Genomic DNA, 6,428 nt, shown 5'->3' on the forward strand with positions numbered 1-6,428 from the left:
ACTGGGCGGCGACGGCGAGCACGGGCAGCCTGGCGGCGTCGGGGGCAACTGGGGAGGTATGTCGAAAATTTCCTAAGTGTGGACTTATATAGCAAATCCTTTAGTCCCGGTTCGTGGCACCAACCGGGACTAAAGGTGGGCATTAGTCCCGGTTGGTGCCACCAACCGGGACTAAAGGCCTCTTTTCAGCAGCCCAAAGGGCGGGAAGCGGCGGCCTTTGTTCCCGGTTGGTGGCACCAACCGGGACTAAAGGGGGGGCATTGGTCCCGGTTGGTGCCACCAACTGGGACCAAAGGCCTTGCACTGCCCACGGCCAAAAGTTTAGTCCCACCTCGCTAGTTGAGAGGGTCTCGGAGTGGTTTATAAGCCCTAGTGCGGCTGCCCTCTCGAGCTCCTCTCAAATGCAGGCTTACGGGCCTAATGTCACAATGTGCTGTCTGTGGGCCTATTGGGCCTTCTGCGGGCTTGAATCCTGGCCCAGGTTGGGTTTCTAGTCGTATTCAGGCCGTGGTGGCCCAATAGGTGGCAGTTTTTTAAATTTTTTGCATTATTTATTTTCTTCTTTTTTTTGCTTTATTTTTTAATTCTTTTTGCTTTTAGGTCAGCAAAATTATAAACTGTCTGTTAGTGCCATTAGTTTTAGAAAACATATAAACTTTCTATTAGTGCCATTAGTTCTTTATGAAAATTCTTTTTGCTGTATTTAGTTTTTTTATTTTCTTTTTTGCTATATTTATTTTGTTTTATTTCTACTTACAACAAAAAACTTATTTATTTTATTTTATTTTGTTTCTAATTACTTATTTATTTTACTTTATGATAATTCTTTCTGCTATTAAAGTTTCTATCAAAAAAATTCTTTATGAAAATTCTTTTTGCTTTTAATGATTAAAAATAAAAAAGAGGCGCAATGCGTGTTGATTTGCTTCAAGCCTTTTGGAATAGTGTAGACTGCACTGCACATAGCTCGATGCAGTCTACCTTATTCCTCAAGGCTTGAAGCTAAGCAACGTGAGCATTGCGCCTCTTCTTCATCGTCTCTGCACTCAGGGCTTATAAACCGCTCCTAGTGCCTCTCAGCTAGCGAGGTGGGACTAAAAAACTGGTTCGTGGCACCAACAGGGACCAAAGGGTGGAATTGGTCCCGGTTCGTGCCACCAACCGGGACCAATGGCCTTGCACAGCGGCGTGGTGGTGAGTTTAGTCCCACCTCGCTAGCTAAGAGAGAGCCGCACCTGTTTATAAGGTGCGGTGCGCCTAAGCTGTCGAGCTCCTCTCTAAAGCAGGCTTACGGGCCTAACCTCTCTGCACTCAGGGCTTATAAAGCATTTCAAATGAACTCTGAAAAGGTTGAAAGTTGGCATGGTATCATCATTTCATCCACATAGCATGTGCAAGAAAGTTGAGAGGGTTACGGCAAAAACTAGATGCACTTCTTGTACAAAACAGACAATGGTATCATACTCGTCTATTACAAAGTTGGCATGCTATCATCATAATAGTTGCGGGAGAAAGTCTTCACTTTTTCTTCGCTTGTGTCATTTGCTTATTGCGCCGTAACCATGGATAATCTTCATCGTTTATCAGGATGCTTGGGTCAGCCTTGACTTTGAAGGGAGGAATTTCATGAAACTTTTCATAATCTTCAGACATGTCTGTCTTGCCCTCCACTCCCACAATGTCCCTTTTTCCTGAAAGAACTATGTGCCGCTTTGGCTCATCGTATGATGTATTAGCTTCCTTATCTTTTCTTTTCCTCAGTCTGGTAGACATGTCCTTCACATAGATAACCTGTGCCACATCATTGGCTAGGACGAACGATTCGTCAGTGTACCCAAGATTGTTCAGATCCACTGTTGTCATTCCGTACTGTGGGTCTACCTGTACCCCGCCTCCTGACAGATTGACCCATTTGCACTTAAACAAAGGGACCTTAAAATCATGTCCGTAGTCAAGTTCCCATATGTCCATTATGTAACCATAATATGTGTCCTTTCCCCTCTCGGTTGCTGCATCAAAGCGGACACCGCTGTTTTGGTTGGTGCTCTTTTGATCTTGAGCGATCGTGTAAAATGTATTCCCATTTATCTTGTATCCTTTGTAAGTCAATACAGTCGAAGATGGTCCCCTGGACAACGAGTACAACTCATCACAAACAGTGGTGTCACCTCTGAGACGTGTTTCCAACCAACTGCTGAAAGTCCTGATGTGTTCACATGTAACCCAGTCGTCACACTGCTCCGGGTGTTTGGAGCGCAGACTGTTCTTGTGTTCATCGACATACGGGGTCACCAAGGTAGAGTTCTGTAGAACTGTGTAGTGTGCTTCAGACCAAGAATATCTGTCCCTGCATATTATTGAGTTCCCCCCTCCAAGCGTGCCTTTTCCAGTCAGTCTCCCCTCATACCGCGATTTAGGGAGACCTATCTTCTCAAGGCCAGGAATGAAGTCAACACAAAACCCAATGACATCCTCTGTTTGATGGCCCATGGAGATGCTTCCTTCTGGCCTAGCGCGGTTACGGACATATTTCTTTAGGACTCCCATGAACCTCTCAAAGGGGAACATATTGTGTAGAAATACGGGCCCCAGAATGACAATCTCGTCGACTAGATGAACTAGGACGTGCGTCATGATATTGAAGAAGGATGGTGGGAACACCAGCTCGAAACTGACAAGACATTGCGCCACATCACTCCTTAGCCTTGGTATGATTTCTGGATCGATCACCTTCTGAGAGATTACATTGAGGAATGCACATAGCTTCACAATGGCTAATCAGACGTTTTCCGGTAGAAGCCCCCTCAATGCAACCGGAAGCAGTTGCGTCATAATCACGTGGCAGTCATGAGACTTTAGGTTCTGGAACTTTTTCTCTGCAATATTTATTATTCCCTTTATATTCGACGAGAAGCCAGTCGGGACCTTCATACTGAGCAGGCATTCAAAGAAGATTTCTTTCTCTTCTTTCGTAAGAGCGTAGCTGGCAGGACCTTCATACTGCTTCGGAGGCATGCCGTCTTTTTCGTGCAAACGTTGCAGGTCCCCCCATGCCTCAGGTGTATCTTTTGTCTTCCCATACACGCCCAAGAAGCCTAGCAGGTTCACGCAAAGGTTCTTCGTCACGTGCATCATGTCGATTGAAGAGCGGACCTCTAGCTCTTTCCAGTAGGGTAGGTCCCAAAATATAGATTTCTTCTTCCACATGGGTGCGTGTCCCTCAACGTCATTCGGAACAGCTAGTCCGCCGGGACGCTTTCCAAAGATTACGTGTAAATCATTGACCATAGCAAGTGCGTGATCACCGGTACGCATGGCGGGCTTCTTCCGGTGATCTGCCTCGCCTTTGAAATGCTTGCCTTTCTTTCGACATTGATGGTTGGTCGGAAGAAATCGACGATGGCCCAGGTACACATTCTTCCTGCTTTTGTCCAGGTATATACTTTCAGTGTCATCTAAACAGTGCGTGCATGCATGGTATCCCTTGTTTGTCTGTCCTGAAAGGTTACTGAGAGCGGGCCAATCGTTGATGGTTACAAACAGCAACGCGTGCAGGTTAAATTCCTCCTGTTTGTGCTCATCCCACGTACGTACACCGTTTCTAGTCCACAGCTGTAAAAGTTCTTCAACTAATGGCCTTAGGTACACATCAATGTCGTTGCCGGGTTGCTTAGGGCCTTGGATGAGAACTGGCATCATAATGAACTTCCGCTTCATGCACATCCAAGGAGGAAGGTTATACATACATAGAGTCACGGGCCAGGTGTTGTGATTGCTGCTCTGCTCCCCGAACGGATTAATGCCATCCGCGCTTAAACCAAACCATACGTTCCTTGGGTCAGCTGCAAACTCAGCCCAGTACTTTCTCTCGATTTTTCTCCACTGCGACCTGTCAGCGGGTGCTCTCAACTTCCCGTCTTTCTTACGGTCCTCACTGTGCCATCGCATCAACTTGGCATGCTCTTCGTTTCTGAACAGACGTTTCAACCGTGGTATTATAGGAGCATACCACATCACCTTCGCAGGAACCCTCTTCCTGGGGGGCTCGCCGTCAACATCACCAGGGTCATCTCGTCTGATCTTATACCGCAATACACCGCATACCGGGCATGCGTTCAGATCCTTGTACGCACCGCGGTAGAGGATGCAGTCATTAGGGCATGTATGTATCTTCTGCACCTCCAATCCTAGAGGGCATACGACCTTCTTTGCTGCGTATGTACTGTCGGGCAATTCGTTATCCTTTGGAAGCTTCTTCTTCAATATTTTCAATAGCTTCTCAAATCCTTTGTCAGGCACAGCATTCTCTGCCTTCCACTGCAGCAATTCCAGTACGGTACCGAGCTTTGTGTTGCCATCTTCGCAATTGGGGTACAACCCTTTTTTGTGATCCTCTAACATGCGATCGAACTTCAGCTTCTCCTTTTGACTTTCGCATTGCGTCCTTGCATCGACAATGACCCGGCGGAGATCATCATCATCGGGCACTGGTTCCTCTTCATCTTCAGCAGCTTCCCCCCTTGCAGCATCATTGGGCACATCGTCTGGTTCCTCTTGATCTTCATCAGCTTCCCCCGTTGCAGCATCACCGTATTCAGGGGGCACATAGTTGTCATCGTCCTCTTCTTCTTCGCCGTCTTCCATCATAACCCCCATTTCTCCGTGCCTCGTCCAAACATTATAGTGTGGCATGAAACCCTTGTAAAGCAGGTGGGCATGAAGGATTTTCCGGTCAGAGTAAGACTTCGTATTCCCACATGTAGGGCATGGACAACACATAAAACCATTCTGCTTGTTTGCCTCAGCCACTTCGAGAAAATCATGCACGCCCTTAATGTACTCGGAGGTGTGTCTGTCACCGTACATCCATTGCCGGTTCATCTGCGTGCATTATATATAATTAAGTGTGTCAAAACCCATTACAGAACATCATGAATAGATAATTAAGTGACCAAATTAATAGAATTTCATCATCACAGTAGAACCAAAGTACATACATAGTTCTCATCTAACAACATATATATAGCTCTCCAGAGCATCTAATTAATTAAACCATACATTGAAACTATGTAAAACATTTCATTGCGAAAACAAATGCGATCATAATCGCAACCAAGGTAACAATTGATCCAACGGCATAATGATACCAAGCCTCGGTATGAATGGCATATTTTCTAATCTTTCTAATCTTCAAGCGCATTGCATCCATCTTAATCTTGTGATCATCGATGACATCCGCAACATGCAACTCCAATATCATGTTCTCCTCCTCAATTTTTTTTATTTTTTCCTTCAAGTAATTGTTTTCTTCTTCAACTAAATTTAACCTCTCGACAATAGGGTCGGTTAGAATTTCCGGTTCAACCACCTCCTAGATAAATAAAATCTATGTCACGCTGGTCGGTATATTTGTCATAAACAATAAATGAATCAAATAGTTATAAAAAGATAATATATACCACATCCGAATCATAGACAGGACGAGGGCCGACGGGGGCGGATACCAAAACCATCACACTATGTAATAAGAAGGAATAAAATAGTAAGAAAATTAGACAAGTATCTATCTAAAGTACGAATTTTTTTCTTTCAAAAAGAAGATAAGAACAAGAGGCTCACCACGGTGTTGCCGGCGACGAGATCGGCGCGGGCGGTCGACGGCGGTGAAGACGGGAATGGGACGTGACGGGCCGCTAAACCTAGACAAATCTCGAGGAAAATGGAGCTCGGAGGTCGAGTTTCGAGAGGAGAAAGATTAACTAGTGTGGCTCGAGCATTTCATCGAATACCTCATGTGCATAGGAGGTGAGCTAGAGCACCACAAAGCCCTCCCCTCGCCGGCCAGAGAAAAACAGAGCACTGTGGAGTGCTCTGCCGTGGCGATGGGGTATATATAGGCACCTCATTGGTCCCGGTTCGTGGCATGAACCGGTACTAAATCCGGGCCTTCTGTCCCGGTTCATGCCAAGAACCGGGACAAATGGTTGTGGGCCAGGAGCGAGGACCATTAGTCCCGGTTCGTGGCTCGAACCGGGACAAATGGTTCCATACGAAACGGGACCAATGCTCACGAACCGGGATGAATGCCCCCATGGGTCCCGGTTCGTGACTGAACCGGGGCTAATGTGAAAACTGCCCTGTGACCTTTGCCCCGTTTTCTACTAGTGTGGAAACCAGCCTCCATGCAAAGACTCGTACCTTTGGGGGAGCAGGGCACCCCCATATGATCTTCCAGATGGCGCGATGACCATCCGGTGCCCTGCTCGTTGCAGTCGCCAATGGATGCTCGCGCTCGTCCATGGCAAGGCGATATGCGGAGCGAACGGTGAAGATGCCGTTCTTCTCCGGGGCCCATGCGATGACGTCGTCGGTGATGCGGGGTGACGTGCGAATGCTGGTGATGGTCGCGACATCCGCCGGGAGAAAAT

Source organism: Aegilops tauschii, chromosome 7 (genome assembly GCF_002575655.3).
Source record: "Aegilops tauschii subsp. strangulata cultivar AL8/78 chromosome 7, Aet v6.0, whole genome shotgun sequence".
Classification (NCBI taxonomy): domain Eukaryota; kingdom Viridiplantae; phylum Streptophyta; class Magnoliopsida; order Poales; family Poaceae; genus Aegilops; species Aegilops tauschii.